Below are 14,100 nucleotides of genomic sequence, written 5' to 3'. Positions count from 1 at the left end.
TTCCCATTCCAATCCTGAGACACTTCCGATAGCATGAGATGTGATATCTCAATGCTTCTACCAAACCTGAGACCCTTCCTTTAGCATGAGATGTGATATCCAACTCCTTCCCATTCCAATCCTGAGACCCTTCCTATAGCATGAGATGTGATATCTCAATACTTCTAATACCAAACCTGAGATCCTTCCGATAACATGAGATGTGATATCTCAATACTTCTAAAACCAAACCTGAGATCCATCCTATAATATGAGATGTGATATCCAAATCCTTCCCCTTTCAAACCTGAGACCCTCCCTTTAGCATGAGATGTGATATCCAACTCCTTCCCATTCCAATCCTGAGACCCTTCTGATAGCATAAGATATGATATCTCAATGCTTCTATACCAAACCTGAGATCCTTCCGATAGCATGAGATGTGATATCTCAATACTTCTAATACCAAACCTGAGATCCTTCCTATAACATGAGATGTGATATCCAAATCCTTATCTTCCAAACCTGAGACCCTCCCTTTAGCATGAGATGTGATATCCAACTCCTTCCCATTCCAATCCTGAGACTCTTCTGATAGCATAAGATATGATATCTCAATGCTTCTATACCAAACCTGAGATCCTTCTGATAGCATGAGATGTGATATCTCAATACTTCTAATACCAAACCTGAGATCCTACCTCTAACATGAAATGTGATATCCAACTCTTTCCCCTTGCAAACCTGAGAGCCTTCCTATAGCATGAGATGTGATATCCAAGTCCTTCCCATTCCAATCCTGAGACCCTTCCTATAACATGAGATGTGATATCCAACTCCTTCCCATTCCAACCTGAGACCCTTCCTATAGCATGAGATGGGATATCCAACTCCTTCCAAATCCAATCCCGATACCCTTCCGATAGCATGAGATGTGATATCCCAATGCTTCTACCAAACCTGAGACCCATACTATGGCATGAGATGTGATATCAAACTCATTCCCATTCTAATCCTGAGACCCTTCCTATAGCTTGAGATGTGATATCCAACTCCTTCCCATTCCAATTCTGAGACCCTTCCTATACCATGAGACTTGATATCTCAATGCTTCTAATACCAAACCTGAGACCCGTCCTATAACATGAGATGTGATATCCAAATCCTTCCCCTTCCAAACCTTAGACCCTTCCTTTATCATGAGATGTGATATCCAACTCCTTCCCATTCCAATCTTGAGACCCTTCCGATATCATGAAATGTGATATCTCAATGCTTCTAATATCAAACTTGAGACCCTCCCTATAGCATGAGATGTGATATCCAAGTCCTTCCCATTTCAATCCTGAGACCCTTCCTATAGCATGAGATGTGATATCTCAATGCTTCTAATACCAAACCTGAGACCCTTCCTATAACATGAGATGGGAATATCCAACTCCTTCCCATTCCAATCCTGAGACCCTTCCGATAGCAGAGATGTGATATCTCAATGCTTATACCAAACCTGATATCCTTCCTATAACATGAGATGTGATATCCAACTCCTTCCCATTCCAATCCTGAGACACTTCCTATAGCATGAGATGTGATATCTCACTGCTTATACCAAACCTGAGACCCTTCCTATAGCATGAGATGTGATATCCAACTCCTTCCCATTCCAATCCTGAGACCCTTCCTATAGCATGAGATGTGATATCTCAATGCTTCTAATATCAAACTTAAGACCCTCCCTATAGCATGAGATGTGATACCCAAGTCCTTCCCATTCCAATCCTGAGACACTTCCTATAGCATGAGATGTGATATCTCAATGCTTCTAATACCAAACCTGAGACTCTTCCTATAACATGAGATGGGATATCCAACTCCTTCCCATTCCAATCCTGAGACCCTTTCGATAGCAGAGATGTGATATCCAAGTCCTTCCCCTTCCAAACCTTAGACCCTTCCTTTATCATGAGAAGTGATATCCAACTTTTTCCCATTCCAATCTTGAGACCCTTCCGATATTATGATAGCAGAGATGTGATATCTCACTGCTTATACCAAACCTGAGACCCTTCCTATAGCATGAGATGTGATATCTCAATGCTTCTAATATCAAACTTGAGACCCTCCCTATAGCATGAGATGTGATACCCAAGTCCTTCCCATTCCAATCCTGAGACACTTCCTATAGCATGAGATGTGATATCTCAATGCTTCTAATACCAAACCTGAGACTCTTCCTATAACATGAGATGGGATATCCAACTCCTTCCCATTCCAATCCTGAGACCCTTTCGATAGCAGAGATGTGATATCTCAATGTTTATACCAAACCTGAGACCCTCCCTACGGCATGAGATGTCATATACAACTCCTTCCCATTCCAATCCTGAGACCCTTCCTATAGCATGAGATGTGATGTCTCAATGCTTCTAATACCAAACCTGAGATCCTTCCTATAACATGAGATGTGATATCCAACTCCTTCCATTCCAATCCTGAGACCCTTCCTATAGCATGAGAAGTGATATCTCAATGCTTATAACAAAACCTGAGACCCTTCCTATAGCATGAGATGTGATATCCAACTCCTTCGCATTCCAATCCTGAGACCCTTCCTATAGCCTGAGATGTGATATCTCAATGCCTCTAATACCAAACCTGAGATCCTTCCTCTAACATGAAATGTGATATCCAACTCCTTCACTTTCCAAACCTGAGACCCTATCTATAGCATGAGATGTGATATCCAAGTCCTTCCCATTCCAATCCCTAGACCCTTCCTACAGCATGCAATATGATATCTCAATGATTTTAATAAAAAACCTGAGACCCGTCATATAACATGAGATGGGATATCCAACTCCTTCCCATTCCAATCCTGAGACACTTCCGATAGCAGAGATGTGATATCTCAATGTTTATACCAAACCTGAGACCGTTCCTATAACATGAGATGTGATATCCAACTCCTTCCCGTTCCAAACCTGAGACCCTTCCTTTAGCATGAGATGTGATATCCAGCTCCTTCCCATTCCAATCCTGAGACACTTCCGATAGCATGAGATGTGATATCTCAATGCTTCTAATATCAAAACTGAGACCCTCCCTATAGCATGATATGTGATATCTAAGTCCTTCCCATTCCAATCCTGAGACCCTTCCTATAGCATGAGATGTGATATCTCAATGCTTATCCTTGATTCCTGTAGTAAATTGATTTCCTTTGCAGGCCGACTCCTGTCACGAATGCCTTGTCTGCATGCATTCTCTCCTGCCCATTCTCTCACCGTGGCTATTTGCCTACCCCCTTCCTCTCTCAGTGGATGGACTTCTCCATCCTAGCCTCCTACCACTCAACTCCGCCTACTTGGAGAATTCAACATGAACCTGTATGCTTCCTGACCTGGACTTTTACGAGATCTGCAACTCTTCATGTCGCTGGCCCTACACACTGCAGGGAATACTCAGGATTTTCTGATCTCAGACCTCCCCCTCTGTAACCCTCTCAACAATCCTCTCCCGTGGTGATCAAGTTCTCATCTCCAAAGAAGGCTAACTGCCAGCTGTTCCTCCTCAGAGGAGTTCTCCCTTTCTGTCCCTGCTCCCTGCACAGTTTCGCGTTGCAAACACTCGCTTCCCTGCTCTCTGGTTTAGACGCTTTTCCTTCTCAGAGGCCTTCTTCCTTTCTGCCCTTTTCGCGTTGCAAGTACTCGCTTCCCAGCTCTCTGGTTTAGACGCGTGTTCCCTGCCTTCTCTCCTCTTCCCGCTGCCTTCAAATCAAAAAATGAGCTCCAAAAGATACACAGTGCTCAGAATGCTCTATAACACCCATTATTCAACATATGCTAGACGTATTGAAACGTGCTAAAAACGAGCAGAAACAGCTAGAAAATGTACTTTCCTCGCGTTTTGGTAAATGCGAATTCTGGTGGATTCCCATTTTGTACTCTGTTCGTGCGTTTGTTCAGTCGAATCCTGGTCTTTTGAACCACTCTTCTCCCATACAAGGGAGGGTCAAAATGTGTTGTTCACAGGCTGAATTTATACTGCTGAAATACTCGCTTCCCTGCTCTCTGGTTTAGACGCGTGTACCCTGCATTTACCAAAACGCGAGGGAAGTACATTTTCTAGCTGTTTTTGCTAGTTTTTAGCACGTTTCAATACGTCTAGCGGGTTACAGCTATATGTTGAATAATGGGTGTTATAAAGCATTCTGAACACTGTATCTTGTGGAGCAAATTGGAAGGCTGTAGCAAGAGGAGAGAAGGCAGGGAACACGCATCTCAACCAGAGAGCTGGGAAGCGAGTACATGCAACGCGAAACGGTGCAGGGAGCAGGGACAGAAAGGATGAACACATATGAGGAGGAGCAGCTGGTAGTTAGCCTGCATAGGAGAGAAGAATGTGATCACTAGGGGAGTGCAGCCTGTAAACTAGAAGGAACGATGAACAAAGGGCGACTGCATTAACAGATGGCAAATACACGTTCCAAAACAGTCAGGAAAGCTGATAATGCCTTGAAGATTTCAGCCGTATACATTCAGCCTGTGAACAGCAGTAGATGTTGACCCCCCCCCCCCCTCCCTAGTATGGGAGAACAGTGGTTAAAAACTTCAGGATTCGACACAAACGCACGGACACAGTAGATACAACATGGGAACCCACCAGAATTCGCATTTACAAAAACGCGAGGGAAGTACATTTTCTAGCTATTTTTGCTAGTTTTTAGCACGTTTCAATACGTCTAGCGGGTTACAGCTATATGTTGAATAATGGGGTTATAAAGCATTCTGAACACTATCTTGTGGAGCTCATTGGAAGGCTGTAGGAAGAGGAGAGAAGGCAGGGAACACGCATCTAAACCAGAGAGCTGGGAAGCGAGTACATGCAACGCGAAACGGTGCAGAGAGCAGGGACAGAAAGGGAGAAAGGTGGAACGCCTCTGAGGAGGAGCAGCTGGTAGTTAGCCTGCTCTGGAGAGGAGAATGTGATCACCACGGGAGTGCAGCCTTGAAACAAGAAGGGACGATGAAAACATGCTGACTGGAATAACAGATGGCAAATACACTTTCCAGAACAGTCGGTTTACCCGATAATGCATTGACGATTTCAGCGGTATACATTCAGCCTGTGAACAGTAGATTTTGATCCCTCCTTGTATGGGTGACGAGTGGTTAAAAACATCAGGATTCGACTGAACAAATGCACGAACAGAGTACAAAATGGGAATCCACCAGAATTCGTATTTACCAAAACGCGTGGAAAGAACATTTTCTAGCTATTTTTGCTAGTTTTTAGCACTTTTCAATACGTCTAGCGGGTTACAGCTATAAGTTGAATAATGGGTGTTATAAAGCATTCTGAGCACCGTGTATCTTTTGAAGCTCATTTGTTGATTTGAAGGCAGCGGGAAGAGGAGAGAAGGCAGGGAACACACGTCTAAACCAGAGAGCTGGGAAGCGAGTTGTTCTCTGCAACGCGAAACGATGCAGAGAACAAGCACAGAAAGGAAGAAGGAAAAACGTCTAAACCAGAGAGCAGGGAAGCGAGTGTTTGCAACGCGAAACGGTGCAGAGAGCAGGGACAGAAAGGGAGAACTCCACTGAGGAGGAACAGCTGGTAGTTAGCCTTCTTTGGAGATGAGAACTTGATCACCACGGGAGAGGAATGTTGAGAGGGTTACATAGGGGGATGTCTGAGATCAGAAAATCCTGAGTATTCCCTGCAGTGTGTAGGGCCAGAGACATGAAGAGTTGCAGATCTCGTAAAAGTCCAGGTCAGGAAGCATACAGGTTCATTTTGAATTCTCCAAGTAGGCGGAGTTGAGTGGTAGGAGGCTAGGATGGAGAAGTCCATCCACTGAGAGAGGAAGGGGGTAGGCAAATAGCCACGGTGAGAGAATGGCCAGGAAAGAGAGAATGCATGCAGACAAGGCATTCGGGAGAGGAGTCGGCCTGCAAAGGAAAGCAATTTACTACAGGAATCAAGGATACGCCCCCTCAAGAACGGTGGATCTGGGCATGGAGAGGAACTTGTCATCAGGGAGGAAAGTGTCAGAGCTCGAGACAGCGCTGGCCGTCATCCATGTCTCGGTTAGACCAAGGACATCAAGGTCGGGTTCTTCCAGGAAATGGCAGATGTCAGATGAGTGTTAACTGAGTGAGAGTTGAGAGTGGGGAGGGGTACAAATCAGTAATCCTTGCGGAGGTGTAGAAGGAGCCTGACCTAGGGCACATGAGGAAGGTGAGAGGAAAGGAAGCAGAAGAAGGGAGAGAAGACACAGCAGGGTGCATTATCAATCCGGGAGCTAGGAGTGGTGAGGTTGGACGGGGAGGTCTGAGTCTCAGGATTTGAATGGGAAGTTCGATATCACATGTCATGCTATAGGAAGAGTCTCAGGATTGGAATGGGAAGGAGTTGGATATGATATCTCTTGTTATAGGGAGGGTCTCAGGTTTGGTATTAGAAGAACTGAGATATCAAATCACATCCTATCGGAAGGGTCTCGGGTTTGGTATTGGAAGAAATGAGATTTCAAATCTCAGGCTGTGGGAATGGTCTCGGATATGGTATTGGAAGGGGTGAAAAATCACATTTCATGCTACAGGAAGGGTCACAAGTTTGGAATGGGAAGGAGTTGGATTTCACATATACTACGGGAAGGGCCTCAGGTTTGGTATTAGAAGCATAGAGATATCACATCTCATGTTATAGGAAGGGTCTCGATTGGAATGGGTAGGAGTTGGATATCACATCTCATGTTATAGGGAGGGTCTCAGTTTTGATATTAGAAGCATTGAGATATCACATATGCTATTGGAAGGGTCTCAGTATTGGAATGGGAAGGAGTTGGATATCACATCTCATGTTATAGGGAGGGTCTCAGTTTTGATATTAGAAGCATTGAGATATCACATATGCTATTGGAAGGGTCTCAGTATTGGAATTGGAAGGAGTTGGATATCACATCTCATGCTATCGGAAGGGTCTCAGGATTGGAATGGGAAGTAGTTGGATATCACATATGCTAAAGGAAAGGTCTCAGGTTTGGAATGGGAAGGAGTTGGATATCACGTCTCATGTTATAGGAAGGGTCTCAGGATTGGAATGGGAAGGAGTTGAATATCACATCTCACGCTAAAGGAAGGGTCATCAGGTTCGGTATAAGCATTGAGATATCACATCTCTGCTATCGGAAGGGTCTCAGGATAGGAATGGGAAGGACTTAGATTTCACATCTCATACTATAGGGAGGGTCTCAGTTTTGATATTAGAAGCATTGAGCTATCACATCTCATGCTATCGGAAGGGTCTCAGGATTGGAATGGGATGGAGTTGGATATCACATCTCAAGCTACCTCAGGATTGTAATGGGAAGGAGTTTGATATCACATATCAAGCTATAGGAAGGGTCTCAGGTTTGGAAGGGGAAGGATTTGGATCTCACATCTCAAGCTATCTCAGGATTGGAATGGGAAGGAGTTTGATATTTCATCTCAAGCTATAGGAAGGGTCTCAGGTTTGGAAAGGGAAGGATTTGGATTTCACATCTCATGTTATAGCATGGTTCTCATGTTTGGTTTTAGAAGCATTGAGATATCACATCTCATGCTATGGGAAGGGTCTCAGGTTTGGAATGGGAAGGAGTTGGATATCACATCTCATGCTAAAGGAAAGGTCTCAGGTCTGGAAGGGGAAGGATTTGGATCTCACATCTCATGTTTTAGGACGGGTCTCAGGTTTGGTATTAGAAGCATTGAAATATCACATCTCATGGTATAGGAAGGGTCCCAGGATTGGAATGGGAAGGAGTTGGATATCACATTGAATGGGAAGGAGTTTGATATCACATCTCAAGCTATAGGAAGGGCCTCAGGTTTGGAAAGGGAATGATTTGGATTTCACATCTCATGTTATAGGATGGTTCTCATGTTTGGTTTTAGAAGCATTGAAATATCACATCTCATGCTATCGGAAGGGTCTCAGGTTTGGAATGGGAAGGAGTTTGATATCACATCTCATGTGAGAGGTAAGATCTCAGATTTGGTATTAGAGGCATTGAGATATGACATCTCATGCCATCAGAAGGGTCTCAGGATTGGAATGGGAAGGAGTTGGATATCACATCTCATGCTAAAGGGAGGGTCTAAGGTTTGGAAGGGGAAGGATTTGGACATCACATCTCATGTTATTGGAAGGATCTGAGGTTTGGTATTAGAAGCATTGAGATATCACATCTCTTGCTATCGGAAGGGTCTCAGGTTTGGTATAAGCATTGAGATATCACATCTCTGCTATCGGAAGGGTCTCAGGATTGGAATGGGAAGGATTTGGATATCACATCTCATGTTATAGGAAGGGTCTCAGGTTTGGTATTAGAAGCATTGAGATATCACATCTCATGCTATAGGAAGGGTCTCAGGAATGGAATGGGAAGGACTTGGATATCACATCTCATGATAAAGGAAGGGTCTAAGGTTTGGAAGGGGAAGGATTTGGATATCACATCTCATGTTATTGGACCGGTCTCAGGTTTGGTATTAGAAGCATTGAGATATCAAGTCTCATGGTATAGGACGGGAGTTTGATATCACATCTCATGCCATGGTATGGGTCTCAGGTTTTGTAGAAGCATTGGGATATCACATCTCATGCTATAGGAAGGGTCTCAGGTTGGAATAGAAGGAGTTGGATATCACATCTCATGTTATAGGAAGGGTCTCAGGATTGGAATGGGAAGGACTTGGATATCACATCTCATGTTATAGGAAGGATCTCAGGTTTTGTATTAGAAGCATTGAGATATCACATCTCATGCTATTAGAAGGGTCTCAGGATTGGAATGTGAAGGATTTGGATATCACATCTCATGCTAAAGGAAGGGACTCAGGTTTGGTATAAGCATTGAGATATCACATCTCTGCTATCGGAAGGGTCTAAGGATTGGATTGGGAAGGAATTGGATATCCCTTCTCATGCTATAGGAAGGGTCTCAGGTTGGAATGGGTAGGAGTTGGATATCACATCTCATGTTATAGGAAGGGTCTCAAGATTGAAATGGGAAGGATTTGGATATCACATCTCATGTTATAGGACGTATCTCATGTTATAGGACGGGTCCCAGGTTTGGTATTAGAAGCATTGAGATATCACATCTCATGGTATAGGAAGGGTCTCAGGATTGGAATGAGAAGGAGTTGGATCTCCCTTCTCATGCTACAGGAAGGGTCTCAGGTTGGAATGGGAAGGAGTTGGACATCACATCTCGTTATAGGAATGGTCTCAGGATTGGAATGGGAAGGAATTGGATATCACATCTCATGCTAAATGAAGGGTCTCAGGTTTGGAAGGGGAAGGATTTGGATATCATATCTCATGTTATAGGACGTATCTCATGTTATAGGACGGGTCCCAGGTTTGGTATTAGAAGCATTGAGATATCACATCTCATGGTATAGGAAGGGTCTCAGGATTGGAATGGGAAGGAGTTGGATCTCCCTTCTCATGCTACAGGAAGGGTCTCAGGTTGGAATGGGAAGGAGTTGGATATCACATCTCGTTATAGGAAGGGTCTCAGGATTGGAATGGGAAGGAATTGGATATCACATCTCTTGCTATAGGAAGGGTCTCAGGTTTGGAAGGGGAAGGATTTGGATGTCATATCTCATGTTATAGGACCGGTCCCAGGTCTGGTATTAGAAGCATTGAGATATCACATCTCATGCTATAGGAGGAGTCTCAGGATTGGAATGGGAAGGAGTTGGATATCACGTCTCATGTTATAGGAAGGGTCTCAGGATTGGAATGGGAAGGAGTTGAATATCACATCTCATGCTAAAGGAAGGGTATCAGGTTTGATAGAAGCATTGAGATATCACATCTCATGCTATAGGAAGGAACTCAGGATTGGAATGGGAAGGAGTTGGATATCACATCTAATGCCATAGGAAGGGTCATCAGGTTTGGTATAAGCATTGAGATATCACATCTCTGCCATCGGAAGGGTCTCAGGAAAGGAATGGGAAGGACTTAGAATTCACGTCTCATACTATAGGGAGGGTCTCAGTTTTGATATTAGAAGCATTGAGCTATCACATCTCATGCTATCGGAAGGGTCTCAGGATTGGAATGGGATGGAGTTGGATATCACATCTCAAGCTATCTCAGGATTGGAATGGGAAGGAGTTTGATATTTCATCTCAAGCTATAGGAAAGGTCTCAGGTTTGGAAAGGGAAGGATTTGGATTTCACATCTCATGTTATATGATGGTTCTCATGTTTGGTTTTAGAAGCATTGAGATATCACATCTCATGCTATCGGAAGGGTCTCAGGTTTGGAAAGGGAAGGATTTGGATTTCACATGTTATAGGATGGTTCTCAGGTTTGGTTTTAGAAGCATTACATTATAACATCTCATGCTATAGGAAGGGTCTCAGGTTTGGAATGGGAAGGAGTTGGATATCACATCTCTGCTATCTGAAGGGTCTCAGGATTGGAATGGGAAGGAGTTGGATATCCCATCTCGTTATAGGAAGGGTCTCAGGTTTGGTATTAGAAGCAATGAGATATCACATCTCATGCTATAGGAAGGGTCTAAGGTTTGGAAGGGGACGGATTTGGGTATCACATCTCATGTTATAGGACCGGTCTCAGGTTTGGTATTTGAAGCATTGAGATATCAAGTCTCATGGTATAGGACGGGTCTCAGAATTGGAATGAGAAGGAGTTGGATATCACATCTCAAGCTATAGGAAGGGTCTCATGATTGGAATGGGAAGGAGTTGGATATCACATCTCATGTTATAGGAAGGGTCTCAGGATTGGAATGGGAAGGACTTGGATATCACATCTCATTCTATAGGAAGGCTCTCAGGGTTGGAAGGGGAAGGAGTTGGATATCACATTTCATGTTAGAGGTGGGATCTCAGGTTTGGTTTTAGAGGCATTGAGATATCACATCTCATGCTATAGGAAGGGTCTCAGGAATGGAATGGGAAGGACTTGGATATCACATCTCATGATAAAGGAAGGGTCTAAGGTTTGGAAGGGGAAGGATTTGGATATCACATCTCATGTTATTGGACCGGTCTCAGGTTTGGTATTAGAAGCATTGAGATATCAAGTCTCATGGTATAGGACGGGAGTTTGATATCACATCTCATGCCATGGTATGGGTCTCAGGTTTTGTAGAAGCATTGGGATATCACATCTCATGCTATCGGAAGGGTATCAGGATTGGATTTGGAAGGAGTTGGATATCCCATCTCATGCTATAGGAAGGGTCTCAGGTTGGAATAGAAGGAGTTGGATATCACATCTCATGTTATAGGAACGGTCTCAGGATTGGAATGGGAAGGACTTGGATATCACATCTCATGCTAAAGGGAGGGTCTCAGGTTTGGAATGGGAAGGATTTGGATATCACATCTCATGTTATAGGAAGGACCTTAGGTTTGGTGTTAGAAGCATTGAGATATCACATCTCATGCTATAGGAAGGGTCTCGGGATTGGAATGGGAAGGAGTTGGATATCACATCTCATGTTATAGGAAGGATCTCAGGTTTGGTATTAGAAGCATTGAGATATCACATCTCATGCTATAGGAAGGGTCTCAGGATTGGAATGGGAAGGAGTTGGATATCACATCTCATGTTATAGGAAGGATCTCAGGTTTGGTATTAGAAGCATTGAGATATCACATCACATGCTATAGGAAGGGTCTCAGGATTGAAATGGGAAGGAGTTGGATATCACATCTCATGCTATGGGAAGGGTCTCAGGTTTGGTATAAGCTTTGAAATATCACATCTCTGCTATCGGAAGGGTCTCAGGATTGGAATGGGAGGAGCTGGATATCACATCTCATGCTAAAGGAAGGGTCTCAAGTTTGGAAGGGGAAGGATTTGGATATCACATCTCATGTTATAGGACGGGTCTCAGGTTTGGTATTAGAAGCATTGTGATATCACATCTCATGCTATAGGATGTGTCTCAGGATTGGAATGGGAAGGAATTGGATATCACATCTCATACTATAGGAAGGGTTTCAGGTTTGGTAGAAGCATTGAGATATCACATCTCATGCTATAGGAAGAGTCTCAGGTTTGGGAAGGGAAGGATTTGGATTTCACATCTCATGTTATAGGATGGTTCTCATGTTTGGTTTTTGAAGCATTGAGATATCACATCTCATGCTAACGGAAGGGTCTCAGGTTTGGAATGGGAAGGAGTTGGATATCACATCTCATGTTATAGGAAGGGTCTCAGGTTTGGAATGGGAAGGAGTTGGATATCACATCTCATGCTATAGGAAGGGTCTCAGGTTGGAATGGGAAGGAGTTGGATATCACATCTCATGTTATATACAGGAAGGGTCTCAGGATTGGAATGGGAAGGATTTGGATATCACATCTCTTGCTATATGAAGGGTCTCAGGTTTTTTATTAGAAACATTGAGATATCACATCTCATGCTATAGGAAGGGTTTTAGGATTGGAATGGGAAGTATTTGGATATCACATTTCATGCTAAAGGAAGGGTCTCAGGTTTGGAAGGGGAAGGATTTGGATATCACATCTCATCCAATAGGAAGGGTCTCAGGTTTGGAATGGGAAGGAATTGGATATCACATCTCATGTTATAGGTAGGGTCTCAGGTTTTTTATTAGAAACATTGAGATATCACATCTCATGTTATAGGACGGTTCCCAGGTTTGGTATTAGAAGCATTGAGATATCACATCTCATGGTATAGGAAGGGTCTCAGGGTTGGAATGGGAAGGAGTTGGATATCACATCTCATCCAATAGGAAGGGTCTCAGGTTTGGAATGGGAAGGAATTGGATATCACATCTCATGTTATAGGAAGGATCTCAGGTTTGGTATTAGAAGCATTGAGATATCACATCTTATGCTATAGGAAGGATCTCAGGATTGGAATGTGAAGGATTTGGATATCACATCTCATGCTAAAGGAAGGGTCTCAGGTTTGGTAGAAGCATTGAGATATCACATCTCATGCTATAGGAAGGGTCTCAGGATTTGAATGGCAAGGAGTTGGATATCACATCTCATGCCATAGGAAGGGTCTCAGGTTTGGTATAAGCATTGAGATATCACATCTCTGCTATCGGAAGGTTCTCAGGATTGGATTGGGAAGGAGTTGGATATCCCTTCTCATGCTATAGGAAGTGTCTCAGGTTGGAATGGGAAGGAGTTGAATATCACATCTCATGTTATAGGAAGGGTCTCAGGATTGGAATGGGAAGGATTTGGATATCACATCTCTTGCTATAGGAAGGGTCTCAGGATTGGAATGGGAAGGATTTGGATATCACATCTCATGTCATAGGAAGGATCTCAGGTTTGGTATTAGAAGCATTGATATATCACATCTCATGCTATAGGAATGGTCTCAGGATTGGAATGGGTAGGAGTTGGATATTACATTCTTGCTATAGGAAGGGTCTCATGTTTGGAATGGGAAGGAGTTGGATATCACATATGCTATAGGAAGTGTCTCAGGTTTGGAACGGGAAGGAGTTGGATATCACATCTCATGTTATAGGAAGGGTCTCAGGTTTGGTATAAGCATTGAGATATCACATCTCTGCTATCAGGAGTGGCTCATGATTGGAATGGGAAGGAGTTGGATATCCCATCTCATGTTAAAGGACGGGTCTCTGGTTTGGTATTAGAATCATTGAGATATCACATCGCATGCTGTAGGAAGGGTCTAAGGATTGGAATGGGATGGACTTGGATATCACATCTCATGCTATAGTTAGGCTCTCAGGTTTGGTATAAGCATTGAGATATCACATCTCATGCTATAGGAAGGGTCTCAGGATTGGAATGGGAAGGATTTGGATATCACATCTCATGCTATAGGAAGGGTCTCAGGTTTGGTATAAGCATGGAGATATCACTTCTCATGCTATAGGAAGGGTCTCAGGATTGGAATGGGAAGGTGTTGGATATCACATCTCATGCTATAGGAAGGGTCTCAGATTTGGTATAAGCATTGAGATATCACATCTCATGCTATAGGAAGGGTCTCAGGATTGGAATGGGAAGGAGTTGTATATGACATCTCAGGCCTTAGGAAGGGTCTCAGGTTTGGT

This window comes from Ambystoma mexicanum, unplaced genomic scaffold, assembly GCF_040938575.1.
Source record: "Ambystoma mexicanum isolate Mex_15411 unplaced genomic scaffold, UKY_AmexF1_1 Mex_scaf4, whole genome shotgun sequence".
NCBI classification, from domain to species: Eukaryota; Metazoa; Chordata; class Amphibia; order Caudata; family Ambystomatidae; genus Ambystoma; species Ambystoma mexicanum.
The sequence above is the reverse complement of the archived record's forward strand: the minus strand, read 5'-3'. Positions refer to the sequence as shown.